A 16,291-nucleotide genomic window follows, 5' to 3' on the forward strand; every position below is an offset into this window, starting at 1 on the left:
GTTCTTTGTGGTCCTCCACTGCTTGAACCTTTTCTTTCCTTCTCAAGAGTGATGTGGTGGATGGAGGATGATATACATAAAGTGCCATAAATGGGGAAGTTTTTGATGAAGTATGGAAGCATGTGTTCTACTGCAAGTCTGCCAAGAGCAACCACTTGACCCATTGTGTTTGTTCATTAGATGCAAACTAACAAAGATACCCTTCATGACATTTATTCACAATCTTATCTTTCTCGTTAGATTGAGAATGGTAAGAGGAGCTGTGAGCCAATTGAGTACCCAAACAAGCAAATAATCTAATGCAAAAATTTCTAGGGAAATTTGGATCTCTATTAGGATGTCTCTAATCTATAAGCTAACGACAACAAAAATATAATGCCTCTCTATAATCGAAGAAATCCCCCACAAAGATTTGTTTAGACGAATAGATGAACAAACACCTTTGCTAGCAAAAGAGAAGCAAGGGCTAGCCTTAACCCCTCTTTCCAAGTGGCTCATTGCCCCTCAAATGGTTCAACCCAGTAATCCAGCAACAATCCTTCAACCAGCAACTATTTTATGAAGCACAGAATATACAAGAATCAAACAAAAAGAGAATACATAGAAAAATCAATCCACAATATTTGCCTGCATAGTGAGAAGTAGCTTCAACAAAATTTTGGCATTATTTTCCCATAGTTCAACAACACCTAAAATGGGAGAAGGAGCTAGCTTTTTGTAATTTTTCTAACAACAGCTAGTTAACATGTAATTTCCTCCATCTGTAAAATAATAACTTGTCATCCACATGTTGGAGACTAAGTCACTTTTACAATAAAATATCATTTTCTACAGTAATATTTGTCCACCAATGGGGTTCTAATTGACTTGAATTGACCCAACATTCCATATAATTTGACTTTGAAGTTGCATGAGAGGACAAGTTGTAACAATAGATATGCCAACGACTTGTTTCATTCCACAAAACGACTGCCTTTCTGACCAATTTTGTGGCTGGATGAGGCTATGACTCAATTAGAGATCCCCATGACTAAATTTGTGCTACGGCTGCTGGGAATGAATTACAGCACACTTTAAATGGTTGATGTTGATGACAGCTTTGAATGGCCTCTGTTACCACTTGGTTTGTCACGCTCAGATAGGCAAGGTTGTTTCTTGTGACAAACTAAGGGAAACCAAGAAATATACCCACTGCCACCTAGGATCCCACTTCCCCTACTCTTTTCAGTTGATTGTAAGTCACTTGAAGGGAGGTTTTGTTATGTAAAATATTTCTGCAATACAATCTAGGGGTATCCAGTGTAAAAGAGGAATGATATCTTTATGTGTGCACATTGCATATGCCCCAGGAAATGCTCTATCTTTATGAACTGATAAAATTCGAATTATATATCGTAGACACAAGTTAGCATACTCGCCCAACTGACCTCTCTCGGTTTCTAATCTCAATCATCTATTCTTAATAGAAATGTTGTATTAAAACCACTCCCAACTCTATGTACATGAATGACAGGACAGGTCGATTTACTTCTAAGAATGCATGTGAATCATGGATCTACAGTGTGCACAAATGTAGATTCTACCAGTGTCAACCACTCAAACTATAAGGAACGACAAAACAGGGTGCTTTAAATGCTATACTTCTGAGTTTTTTTCCTTTTTAGGATCTAAATTGTAAACAGCAATCCCAGGATGATTTTTGTACTAGCAAACAGATTTAGTATCTTTTATGATTTCATTCCACCACTCTTAAGTGCATTCAGACCAGGGGGAGAATTAAATTATAGCATATCATAATTCTCTTTTGCAACCCTGCACAAAAATGCAATCCCTTACATTGTCATAAAAATGCAATCTGGCGATAGATCTATAGGTTTAAAGGTTGGAAGTGTATGTTGTCTCTGTTTTAGCTTTCAAAAAGAAAAACAAAAACAATTTGCCAAGAAAAAATTGAAAAGGGTCAAGCACGCGTTCAGTCAAACAGTTTGATGACAAGCTTATACATCTGTGTTTTATGCTGGAATGTTGTAATTTCTATGCTGGAAAGATGATAAACAGGGTGCCTGGTCTCCCAAGCTTGTATGAGCTAACAACTGATAAGCCACTTCTGCTCTTTTCAAGGCCTTAATAATAAATATCTATTATGATGTCCAAAACAGTAAAAGGCATAATCCTAAAATTTATCACACAGCTATGGGGGAATCCATTAAAACATTTCATCGAACAGTTTGAGTGATAACTAAAAAGAATCGAATTTGCAAGATCAGGAGCCTAGATTAAGAGTACAAGCCTTGTGCTAGTGAACATTTGCTTCCAGACACACAAAAAAAGATTTCCGGCTATTGACTGTGGATTTTAAACCAACATGTAAGCATTAAAATACTACTACTGTGCAGACATAAAAATTTCATTGGAGCTTTTCATCAAACATATAGTGTGCAATCTGGTGTACCCTTGATTTCACCCTAGAATTGTATGAAATCTTTAGCCCTGGAACTCAGGCGGCGAGAGTTAAGTATATACATTGATGTTGGTGTATAACATGAGAAGCAAGGAAAATTTTCCAGCACTAAATATTCCTATCAAAGCAATATTTGTAGAATTCCACAAAATTCTGATCTGCTAATATGAACAATCTGAAAACAATTTTCTTTTCATATAATCACAGAATTTCTCTACTAGAAGCAGCGGAATAGGAACAGAAATAATTGCACAATTCATACAATAGAACACAACAATTTTCTAGGGAACCCAACTGAGAAAACCCTCGCTTGAGAATTTTATTGAAGAAGAATAAGCTACAGATCTCTTACAACCAGCTTGTCTCAATCAGAAAATACAATATTCTGTCTGCCTTAAACTAGGCTTGAAACACCTGCTAGAATGCTGATCTGCTTCTCAAAAACTGTGCAAACCCGAGCTCCTAAATCTATGTGCATTCCTTAGGAAATAGGCCCATATTTCCTAGCACATTCCCAGCTCCTAAAAAATAGGAATTTCTCCTATTTTTCAGCGCACTTCTCTAGGCTGCTTTCCTTCTCCAACTGACACGAGAAAACTTCGTGGCTCGTTTTTCCACAAGCTCCACACAAGCTCATAAACTCGTGTTCAATTATGAATACAAGGTGTGCCTTCAATTCTTATAAGCACTTTGATTTGGCTATTGTTAGTGAATTCTATATTTGGGAAGTCGAACTAGTGCTTTTCTAGTTAACAAAAGTCAACACAAGTTGTTAACTAGTCCCTCTTTTCTAGTTAACAAAAGTCAACACAAGTTGTTAACTAGTCCCTCCTAAAATTTAGGAGGCTAACTCCACTTGTTCTTTCAGTTCCCAAACTAACTCACACTAGAGGACAGATAACTCGGTCCTCCACAAACTCACACTAGTCAAATTGCTTCTTGAACTCATCCACATCACTGGAACTCATACATGACTAAGAAGATCACAAAATCGATTCCTTGAATTAAGGCACAAATCAAGGAATCCATTCCTTTGCTACTTTTCAACACTCCCTCTTAGCGAGGAAGGGATTCTGTACAACTCCCAACTTATCTCTGTTATGAACAAAACTGCTTCTTGCCAATGCCTTGGTCAAGATGTTTGTTGTTTTCTAAGTGCTCCCCTATTGGAATGTACAGTAGATTGACTATCCCCTTCTGCACGCAATCTCTAAGATGGTGATACCGGATCTCGATATGCTTTGAGTGATCATGAAACACTGGATTCTCAGAGAGTTTAATGCAACTCTGATTATCACAATGTATCATGGTAGGCTCCATCCTCTGTCTAAAAAGTCCCACAAGTAACTTCCTCATCCAAATAGCCTCGCAAGCTGCTTGACTAGCAGCCATGTACTCGACCTTTGCTAAACTGAGTGCAACTGATCTTTGCTTCCTGCTGTACCAAGAAACAACTGCTGACCCAATGCTGAAGATGCCACCTGAAGTACTCTTCCTATCTGTGGAGCTCCTTGCCCAATCTGCATCTATGAAGCCCTCAAGCCTCACTCCATCAACCTGTCTATACCACAATCCATAGTTTGTTGTGCCTTTGAGATATCTCAACACATGTTTTGCAGCAACCCAATGCACTCTAGTCGGTGGCACCATGAACTGACTTAGTTGGTTGATTGCAAAACAAATATCAGGTCATGTGTTGACCAAGTACATCAACGACCCAATGAGTTGCCTATATACTATAGGATCCACCCTCTCTCATCTGTTAGCATCCACCTTCCTCTAGTTTGTGACTAGAGGCGTGCCCATGGGCCTGTAATCTTGCATATGAAATCTCTGGAGAATCTCTGCAGTATACTTGCCCCTCCCACGAAGATCTCACCATCACCTTACCAAACCTCCAAGCCAAGAAAATAGTGCATAAGCCTCATATCCTTCATCTAAAACTCCCTTGCAAGGTCCTCCTTGCAATCCTGGATCAAGCTCTCATCTCCAGGCAGTATAAGATCATCAACATAGAGAACTAGAATGAGCAGAAGCCCTCCAAACATGTAGTACAAGTTGGCATCCGCCTCACTCTTACTGAAGCCCAATCCTCAAAGGTAGCTGTCAATTTGAGTGTACCATGTTCTTGGAGCCTGCTTGAGCCCATAAAGAGCTCTCTTCAACCCGCACACGTGTGTCTCTGTTAACCTGCTCAAACTCCTCTGGCTGCTCTATATAGATCTCCTACTCAACGACTCCATTGAGGAAGGTTGTCTTCACATCCATCTGGTGGATCTTCCACCCCATCTGTCCTGCAAGTATTAGAATAGTCTTGATGGATGAACACTGTGCTACTGGGGCAAAAGTCTCCTCATAGTCTATGCCCTCAAACTGTGAGAAGTGTTTGGCCACAAACCTAGCCTTGAACTTCTCCACACTCCCATCTTCTCCATGCTTCAACTTGTACACTGGTTTGGATCCAACTACTGGTTTCCCCTCAGGTAGTGGAACAACCTCCCAGACATCATTCTTCATGATAGAGGAATATTCCTCCACCATGGCATCCTACCAAACCTACTGAGAGGCTGCCTCCTTATAAGAAGAAGGCTCAGTGTCCAACTCTGTCATCAATGCCATATAACCTGTGTACCTCTATGGTTGTTTACTGTGCCTAAACATGGTGCTAAGAGCTTCGACCTGCTCCTGAGCCTCCTAAATCAACTGTTGATTTGGGTTAGCATCGAATGTGCTCTAGCCACGAAATTTGGGGGAGAGGTTGGGGCACATGAGATCTCCAATACCCAAAAAGGGTTTGGGCAGATTCTAAACATATCAGGAGATATTAAAATAATTAATATTTTTAATGGAGTCCCTAAGTCTAAACTTAGGGAAAATAAAATATTAATGTGTATTAATATGAATATGTGTAAGAATGGTCCAAAAGACATGGATCAAGCTAGATCTAATCTTAGCCGTTGATTATCTCGGCTATTGAGATGTCAACAGGAAAAGTATAAGAGGAGGCTTGAGGGTCACTTAGAGATGACACCAGAGTGATCAGTGATTCTATTCTTTAGAGCGGGGTTTGCTAAGAGAGATAGAATCAATGATCGAGAGAGCAGTTGAGGGGCATTGAGTACAGAAAGACAGAGAGGCAGAGATAGTGTCGGGATAACAACAGAGCAGCCAGAGAGAGAGATGCAGGAGCAGCTAGTGCTCACGCAGGGCCACGCAGAGGCAGCTAAGTGTTGCGCAGAGCACCAGAGGGGCTAGCGTAGCTGATGCAAAGGCTCAGAGAGCTGACATAGGGCCTCCTGGGGCTGACGCAGGGCCAGTGCTGGGCTAGGAGAGGCTGACGCAGTCCAGATTGGGTAGACGCTAGGGTTTTTGGGGCAGATTGGTGTTGAGTAGTTACCGGAAGGATTATCCGGGGTTTCAGCTAGTAGATTTATCAGAAGATGAGAGGTATTATTGCCAAGGAAATTCTCTGTTGGGTAGGCTAGTGTCGGCACCCAGATTGTACTCTGATATTGCTTAATAAGAAAACCTTCAGATAGCTGCACCGGTTTTCCCGCATTGGGTTTTTCTGGGGACATTAGTCCAAAAATAATGGTGTCATATGGTGTGTTTGTTCTTGTTTCTTTTAGTTGCTGATTTGTAATATGTTGAGCATGCACTAGTGTTTATTTTCAGTGTTTACATTGTAAATAACTTGTTAAGGAAAATAACAAGTAGGGAGGAATAAATCAGATAAAGTGCATGGAGGGTTTCTAACTAAGTAAACTTAGAAACTTCAACATAGTATCAGAGCATGATTGCAGATTATAGGAGGACTAAAAGACATTAGTCGAGCAGAGCAATAGCAACAGAAAACAACTGTCCCGAGGTGACAAAAGCTGTTTCTAGCAGCGCAGAAGCCAAGGAGTGTGATGCAGAGCCAGCTAGGGCCACGCAGAGGAAGTCGGGAGTTGTGCAGAGCCTCAAAGAGGCCAGCATTGTTGACGTAGAGGGCCAGAGGGCTGACGCAGGGCATCCTAGGGCTGACGCAGACCCATCCAGGGTGATGCAGAGCCAGTGTGAGGCAGAGAGGGGCTGACACAGTTCACAGAGAGGCAGTTGCTGAGGTCTAGAAGGCTATAGGAATATTGCAGAGTGGAGCTGGTGAGGTACTGTAGTCAGAACAGTACCTGATAGAGCAGGGCCAGAGGAGTTGTTATCGAGGGTTTCTAGCCGAGGAACCTGGATCAACAGTGCAATTGCACAAGACGATTAGAGTAGGGGGTATCTCAACAAGCGGCAGAAGGATTTCCAGGAGGGAAATTAGGACTTAGAGGGAGTCCAGAAGAGAAATTCCAGACGGGAAGTAGAGACTCAGAGGAGTCGAACAGAGAACTTCCAGGAGGGAAGTAGAGGAGCATCATGGCACTACATGGAGTAAGAGACCAGGATAGACTAGACGGAGCATCGAACTTCGCGATCTGGAAGGCCAGAATCTTATCCGTGCTTGACAGGAATCATGTCAAGAACTTCGCCTTAAAGGTAATAGCTATCCCAGTCGACCCCAGTGATAATGACAGGTACGAGGAGGCGATGGCGAGGGCCAAGAGCATCATCCTTGATGGGGTCAAGGATCATGTAGTACCACACATAGCCGAGAAGGAAATGGCATTTGAGATGTGGGAGGCTCTCAAGAAGCTGTACCAGCATACTTTTGTGCAGAGAAGGATGCTACTTGAGAATCAAATGAGGTCGTATTAGATGAAGAAGGGACAATCGATTGACACCTTCCTCGGAGGACTGAATGAGATCTGAGATCAGTTGACTGCTATAGGGGCGACACCGGATCAGGAGCTTATGGTGAGGACAGCCCTGAATGCTGTCTCAGAAGATTGGGAAGTATTTATCCAGAGTATCCTGGGCAGAGGGACTCTCCCACCTTGGGACGAGATGTGGGCAACTCTTTGCCAGGAAGAGATCAGACGACAGTCGAAGACAGGTAGCAGCAACAAGGGGATCAAGGTCAAGTAGGAGGAGGAAGATGTGGTCGTAGCATCTTTGAGGGAAAGCAGGAAAAGCGGAAGAAGAAGGATCTCTCCAAGATCAAGTGCTTCCACTATGGGGAGCTGAGTCATTATGCGACCCAATGTCCAAGGAAGAAGAGTAAGGGAGAGTTTTCCGAGACTAAGGCAGTGCTAGCACGTGCAGAGAAGGAAGTTTTGACAGACGATGAATGTGCCATGAGTGCACACGCACAACTTGAGCGGAAGTGGGGAGACATCGAGCTATAGTCAGACGGACTACAGGCGATGAGGGGCAGGATCCTCGAGGTACCCAACCTCTTGGATTAGACCTTGCTACGGGAGCCCCGACAAGGAGTAGTAGGACTGGCTGAGTGGGTAGAGACGAATGTGGATGGAGTTGCAGAGAGCGCTACAGTGCAGGAGTCCTGAGACAGCATGAGGCTAGCAAGCTGCAGCAGTGCAAAAGGCACAAGAGTATTGCACTAGTGCAGGATGGCACATAGAGGTGTGCAACGGTGCGAGATGCAGGGAGTTGTTGCAGCAACGTAGAGGTTAGAGAGGGAGCACTTGTCAGTGGCAGAGGGAGCTTCAACATTAGTGGGTGTCTCTAGCCCAACAGGGAGGTTAGATTGGGACATCAGTGACTTAGCAGTGCAGCAGTGGGCATCATGATGCAACATGATGAGAGGAGGTGCAGTGCGGATGCAGTGCTTGGAGAAAGGACCAACAAGGGAGCTGTCGTACAGATGCAGTAGTGGCAGTGGCAGAACCATGGGCAGCAATACAGGATGCAACAGTGCAGAGGATGTTGGGCAGGAAGGTCTAGCATCAGCACAGGTACCGATGCCGGATGATCAGAGTAATACTTAGTGAGGAGTATTGCTAGAGCACAGTCCTCGCTAAGAAGGAGTGTTGATTTGGGGTAGCATCGGATGTGCTCTAGCCATGAAATTTGGTGGAGAGGTTGGGGCACATGAGATCTCCAATACCCAGAAAGGGTTTGGGCAGATTCTAAACAGATTAGGAGATATTAAAATAATTAATATTTTTAATGGAGTCCCTAAGTCTAAAATTAGGGAAAATAAAATATTAATGTGTATTAATATGAATCTGTGTTAGAATGGTCCAAAAGACATGGATCAAGCCAGATTTAATCTTAGCCGTTGATTAGGGACTTAATCTCGGCCGTTGAGATGTCAACAGGAAAAGTATAAGAGGAGGCTTGAGGGTCACTTGGAGATGACACCAGAGTGATAAGTCATTCTATTCTCTAGAGCGGGGTTTGCTAAGTGAGATAGAATCAGTGATCGGGAGAGCAACTGACAGGCATTGAGTATAGAGAGACAGAGAGGCAGAGATAGTGCCGGATAGCACTAGAGCAACTAGAGAGAGAGACGCAGGAGTAGCCAGTGCTCACGCAGGGCCACGCAGAGGTAGCTAAGTGCTGTGCAGAGCACCAGAGGGGCCAGTGTAGCTGACGTAGAGGCTCAGAGAGCTGATGCAAGGCCTCCTGGGGCTGACGCAGGGCCAACACTGGGCTAGGAGAGGTTGACGTAGTCCAGATTGGGCAGACGCTGGGGTTTCTGGGGCAGATTGGTGCTGAGTAGCTACCAGAAGGATTATCCGGGGTTTCAGCTAGTAGATTTGTTAGAAGATGAGAGGTATTACTGCCAAGGAAATTCTTTGTTGGGTAGGTCAGTTTTGGCACCCAGATTGTACTATGATATTGCTTAATAAGAAAACCCTCAGATAGTTGCACCGGTTTTCATCTTCTGCAACAATCGCTTTTACAAGGAATAATTTTACAAAGAACTTGAGAGAAAACACCTAAGACTTTCCCTGGGAAACTTTCTGACACTTTGGAGACCCTTCTCCCACTTCTGTGTCACCTCTGTGTCACTCTGTGTGGCTCAGCGTGGCTCTGAGTGGCTTTGCATCCCTCTGCGTCAGCCTGCGTGAGGGCTACGTCTCCCTCTGCGCTGTCTCTCAATGTTCCTGTGTCACCTCCTCCTCAGTCACTGATTGCTGCTGGTACCCTCCTCTTCCTCCATCCTGCAACTCTCCCTCTGAAATCGATCTCCTTCTCTTGAGAATTGATTTTCCTTTAGATACTGAGTATCTGCTGGTGTGTTCCCAAATGATCCTCAATTCCTCTTATACTTTTCTTGTTGATGAATCAATGGCCGAGATTAAGTCTCTAATCCACGGCTGAGATTAAAATACACTTGATCCTTGTTTCTTAAAAGCTTCTCACCCTTATCTTTATTAATACCCATTAATATTTTTATTTTCCTAAGTTTAGACTTAGGAACCCATTAAAAATATTAATTATTTTAATAACTCCTCATCCGGGTGGAATTTCTCCAAATGATTTTTGGGTCTTGGAGATCTCATGTGCCTTAGCCTCTCCACCAAATTTCAAGGCTAGAGCAGATCCGTCTTCTTCTTCTTGTCACCCTTTTGACTGTTCTCGCTCTTCCCCTAGCCTTTCTTGCCTTTGTCTTTACCTGCAAGAACATGATTCTCCTCCTTCTTCTAAACCTTGTAACCCTTGCCACTGCTGCTAGAAGTCTCAACTAGTCTAAGCCTTAGCTCCTCCTGAGTGAAGTCACTCCATAGGTGTTCCCTATCTGGCAACTGCTCTTGTCCAATAATACTTTGAATGAAGGTATGCCAATCTTTGGTAAACCCATTCAAAGCCACACATACTAGCCTTGTGTCCACGGGCTTTTCTCCAACAACTGTTAGCTCATCGCAAACTTCCTGAATTCTGGTGAGATAGGTAGTTACACTCTCACACTTTTGCATCTTGATTGTCCTTAGCTTCTCTTTGAGGACCATCTTTCGGTTTTCGGAAGAATTCTGGTAGAGCTGGACTTGGGCATCCCACATTTCCTTAGTTGTATCTTTCCATTCAACATGTGGGACTACATGATCCTGAAATCCATCTAGGATCATTCTCTTGGTTTTGGCCATATGGCTTTGGAAAAGCCTCGACTCGTCTGGATCTGAAGGTGCTACAACACCTTTCTCAACGAATTCCTTTAGCCCAAACTCGTTTAGTAAGAACAATATCCGGACCTTCCAAACACCAAAATTTGAATCGCCATCTAGTCTATCCTACTCTCTCAAACCTAATCCTGTATGAATTGTCATATTTCAACCTTGAAGACTATGTGCTGATTGATTTTTGTTCACAACTCTGATACTAGGTAGAATTTCAACGAAATTATGATATTCTAATATGAAAAATTTGAAAATAATTTTCTTCTCATATAATCACAAAATTTCTCTACTAGAAGCAAAGAAATAGGAACAAAAATAATGGCACAAATTCACACAATAGAACGCAACAATTTTCTAGGGAACCCAACTAGGAAAATCCTTGCTTGAGAATTTTGTTGATGAAGAATAAGCTATAGATCTCTTACAACCAGCTTGTCTCAATCAGAAAATACAATATTTTGTTTGCCTTAAACTAGGCTTGAAACACTTGCTAGAATGCTGATCTGCTTCTCAAAAACTGTGCAAACACGAGCTCCTAAATCTATGCGCATTCCTTAGGGAATAGGCCCCTATTTCCTAGGGCATTCCCAACTCCTAAAAAATAGGAATTTCTTCTATTTTTCAACGCACTTATCAAGGCTGCCTTCCTTCTCCAACTCGCACAAGAGAAAAACTCTTAGCTCGTTCCTCCACAAGATCCACAAAAGCTCACAAACTCGTCCTCAATTATGAATACAAGGTGTGCCTTTGATCTCCTTATAAGAGTGAATTTTATATTTGGGAAGTCGAACTGGTGCTTTACTAGTCAAAAAAAGTCAACACAAGTTGTTAACTAGTCCCTCCTAAAATTTAGGAGGCTAACCCCACTTGTTCTTTCAGTTCCCAAACTAACTCTCACTAGAGAACAGATAAATTGGTCCTCCACAAATTCGCACTACTCAAACTGCTTCTTGAACTCATCCACATCATTGGAGCTTGTACATGACTATGAAGATCACAAAATTGATTCCTTGAATTAAGGCACAAATCAAGGAATCCATTCCTTCGATACTTTTCAACACTCCCTCTTAGTGAGGAAGGGATTTTGTACAACTCCCAACTTATCTCTGTGATGAACAAAAGTGCTTCTTGCCAATGCCTTGGTCAAGATGTTTGTTGTTTGCTCCCCTATTGGAATGTACGGTAGCTTGACTATCCCCTTCTACACACAATCTCTAAGATCGTGATACCGAATCTCGATATGCTTTGAGCGATCATGAAACAATTGATTCTCAGAGAGTTTAATGCAACTCTAATTATCACAATGTGTCATGGTGGGCTCCATCCTTTGTCTGAAAAATCCCACAAGTAACTTCCTCATCCAAATAGCCACGCAAGCTGCTTGACTAGCAGCCATGTACTCGGCCTCTGCTAAATTGAGTGCAACTGATCTCTGCTTCTTGTTGTACCAAGAAACAATTGTTGACCCAATGCTGAAGATGCCATCTGAAGTACTCTTCCTGTCTGTGAAGCTCCCTACCCAATTTGCATTTGTGAAGCCCTCAAGCCTCACTCCATCAACATGTCTATACCACAATCCATATTCAGTTGTGCCTTTGAGAGATCTCAACACATGTTTTGCAGCAACCCAGTGCACTATGGTCGGTTCCGCCATGAGATGACTCAATTGGTTGACTGCAAAACAAATATCAAGTCGTGTGTTTACCAAGTACATCAACAACCCAATGAGTTGCCTGTATACTGTAGGATCCACTCGCTCTCCTCTACTAGCATCCACCTTTCTCGAGTTTGTGGCTAGAGGCGTTGCCATGGGCCTTGTTACCACTCAAACTAGAAGGAGGCCTAAAAGGGACTCCTAAAGGAACGACTATGAGGTCAAGGGAAATAATGGGGACTTAGCCCGCTGTCACCTCAGCTAAGACTCCCTACTCTTTACAGACTTTCACCGATGGGAGGAGACTCGGTATATGGAAGTAACTTGCGAAGGATGAATCAACAAATGGATGTGAAGTGACCTTAATGATCCTTTTCCTAGAAGGGGGTTAAGAATGGAGCTTACTTGCTCTTCAAGAAAGGTACAAAGATTTCTAGGATAAGGAAGTGAGGATTTGAGGGCTAGGTTAGAGGAATATGCCTTGTAAAGGAGTTTCCCAATCCTAAAATCATTATTGAACTTGACTTCCTGAATGGTTCTTGAAGAATTGACTTTTCAAAGGTATTGGGACCATGTTGATTTGTGTAGCTTGTGAGGTACTCCAAGCCCTAGGGTTCAGGGTTTGGAGGACAAAGCTTCACAAGGGTAGCTTGTGGGCTTGGAACCCAAGTATGGGGTTTGGGCACCCATCGTGTTTCTGGGGCAAAGCCATGATGGATTCATGACATGTGATGAATGAAGATGATAGTGCTCGAAAAGACGATTCCAACGTATTGAAAATCGTCCAAATCTGAGTTGTCGTTAAAGAGATATGAATTTTTGAAGTTGACATAATTAATTAATTGTCAAGTAGGCCGACTTGATAACTGTCACTTCAAATGTGATTTTGAGCCTTCATGTGTATAAATATGAAGCGTATTGAGTCATTTTAGAGCATCCATTTGTGGCAATATATCTCTAAGAATAGATCTGAAATTTCGTGGAGGAATATCTCTGTTTAGCCGCACCAAGAGGAGGGTAAAGACAACGTGAAAGAGGCCAAGGTACAGCGGGGGTACTTCTCTGTGAAGGTTGTTTGTTGTAGGTGACAACAAAGTGTGTAAAGGGTTGTTTGAAGGCATGTTTAAGGGTTGTTATTAACTATGGATACTGGGCAGTGAAGGTCGTAGGGTTTTGGAGCAAAACAGCGCTGCTTAGAGGTTGTTTGGTGGTGTTTTGGAGGAGGTGGTAAGCCTACAACAACAACTGTGCTAGGCCGCAGGCCATAGCTAACAGTTGGGCCGTCTCTAGGGTTGAGTTTTGGGGTTAAACAAGGCAGACAAGGGCTGCATAGGATTGGAGGCACCTTTCCTTGGTGAATCGCAACCTTAGAAGGCTTGCATTGCTGACTGTGCGTTGGGTGGAGGGCAGCATGGTGTGCCCTACGCAGTGGTACAATGACAGCAAGTGCAAGAAGTGGACAACAACGTTTTCGAGAGATGTATTAGGTCAAGGCTTGACCGTGTTTGGATCAGTTTTATAAGCAGCCTGTTGGAGCCAATTGGAGGACATTCTGAGGTGGTGTAATGTCTTCCTAGGTGCAGATTCAACAGTGATAGTATCAAGTGTCATAGAGTTGGTTGGAGGGCAGTCTGTTGGCTACCCAAAGTAGCCCTAGACAAGCTATCTTGAAGGACGAAGAGCAGCTGAAGGTTGGGTGAAGGATGGTGCTGAAGTGCAACACTTTGATGGACTTCTTGTCGCATACATTGTCACGACAACGCTCAGACCGGGGGCTGTCACCGTGATCCCCGATCTCTCCGTTTAAGTCGTCTCCCGCGGCTAAGGGGGGTAGACCCTATGGGATAAAGGATGACCAACTGTGGACCAATTGGGTTGGGAGACACAAGGAGGCAAAATAGCACTTGATTGATTTTAGAAGTTAATGTACCAGTGCCTTATGGAGTTAATGATTAAATGATTATTTATTAAATATTGCAAAAATATGAACTTTGTAAAACAATCATTTATCATCGAATATCCCAAGCGATACAAGTTATTCAATAAACTCCACGCTTTAATAATGATCCAGCAATTAGATTTTAAAAGATTAAATGCTTTAAGCAACCACAAAATTTTAAATGCTGACCAGCGACCACTTTCATATAACCAACTTGTAAATAAACATTTAAGTGCATTTAGCTATAAAAAAATACCACAAAAAGACACCAAAATGATTTTTCAATTTTTAGCTAAGCCTTTCAAATTTTTTTAATTTTATACATTTTTATATTTTTTTAAGCTAAAAATCAAAATAGAATAAAATTAAAATCCTAAATAGAAATAAAATCTAATCTAAAGACTAACAAAAATAAAAAAGGAACTTTTTTATCTTTTATGAATTTTTTTTTATTTTATTTTTTATTTGATTTATTCAAAAGTAAAATAAAACTAAACTAAACTATAACAAAAATAAAAACTAAATCTAAATTCTAAAAATAAAACTCAGACCTAAATATAAATCAAATAAAAATCTAAACTAGATCTAAATATATATATATATATTTTATAAAGTCAAAATCAAATAAATTAAATTAAATTTAGACTAAGATCTAAAACCCCCCCCAAAAAAAAACCGAGTTAAATAAAACTAAAATTACATATGAAAACTACATGAATAAAAGCTTTAAGTTAAATCAAAATCGAAAATAAAAAAAATCGGATTTAAAATAAAATTGAAACTAGGATCTAATTACGCTAGTTCTATGCCTAAACTATATGCATACATTTAAATCAAAAAATAAAAGAAACGCAGCACAAAAGTCAAATCGAACTTATCTCACAATTGAACTTGTTTCGCGTAGCTGGTATGAGCAGCTTCTGCAGGTTTCGACGACGCTCCAAGAGGATGAAGATGGTGTAAGGGGAGAGAGAGATGACTGCAGCTGTCGAAGTAAGGAAACAACGTGGGACGTGCAGGCAGCAAACAGAGAACTGCGTTTTGAAAGGCTGAGGATGCGCGCGGCACAAGAAGGAGGATGCAGTTGCAGCGTGAAGGAATCGAGGGTTGCAGGAATGGAGCTTGAGGCAACAACGTAGGGGATATGTTTTGATTGCGGGTTCTATATATATATATTTTTTGTTTGCAGCTGCAAGCTTGGACGAGCGTGGAGATGAATGGAGCCGCGACAGTGTGCGTTGCAGCCACTGTGGATTTAAATAGCAGCGTGGAGTAAGGTAGATGGGTGGCAGAAAAGAAATGCGAGGAGGAGGGCAGCGTAGGACGGCCAGAAGATGGGCAGTTTTGATGCCAGGAAATGGATGAGGGAGAAAACGCAGGGGTAGTGCTGCTTGAAGAGAACTGGGAAAATCAACGAAGTTTGAAGGAGAAGCGTGGTAGAAACGTAGGGATTGTAGCGATTTGATTGCAGAAGCTGAAAGAGCAGCAATATATGGAGAGGCTGGAACGCAGCTTTGCCTCAAAAATTCCAAAATGTCCCTGTAACACAATTAAACCTGTAACATGACAAAACCCTGAGATACCTGCCATTATTTCAGAAATTTTATTACCACTCAAACCCTAGTAAGTGAACAAGATACCTGTGTTCAACAATACTCTACATCAAGCTATTACTAATGGCTGAAAGTAAAATTATGCAGAAAATAAAACAGCTCACAACACTTCAGGAGAGTAACACCAGCAAGATTTCAACCCCAAAGTCTTTCTTTATTTGCACCAGAAAAAGTTTACAAGAGAGCTTTTTTTTAGCACAAGACTCACAGATCGAATCTGATCTCAAATGACCCCTAACACCCTATTTTAAGGAAAAATTCCCAATGGCTTGTTCAAGTGATCCATGTCAAAATGATCTCGACTGTCGATGAGGATCAAGATTTCTTTTAATCTCATCCGTCGAATTTTTAAATGCATTTTAATATATTAAAAAATTAAAATTCTGTATTTACTCAAAAATTTGACTCATTATTATTTTATTATTTTTTAAATTTTATTTTATTTTATTTTTAATTATTTTTAAAATTTTTAAATTTTATTGTTATTTTTATTTATTTTTAAATTTTTTTAATTTCTATTTTTTGGATCCTCGAACTTAGCGTTTGGAAAAATTACCTAGGACCTAGGACTTAAGACTTATGAGGGGATTAAAACATTTTCTAACCCTCAAGACA

Source organism: Pinus tabuliformis, chromosome 8 (assembly GCF_031772625.1).
Source record: "Pinus tabuliformis cultivar Carrire ecotype Pingquan chromosome 8, CPIR1, whole genome shotgun sequence".
Classification (NCBI taxonomy): Eukaryota; Viridiplantae; Streptophyta; class Pinopsida; order Pinales; family Pinaceae; genus Pinus; species Pinus tabuliformis.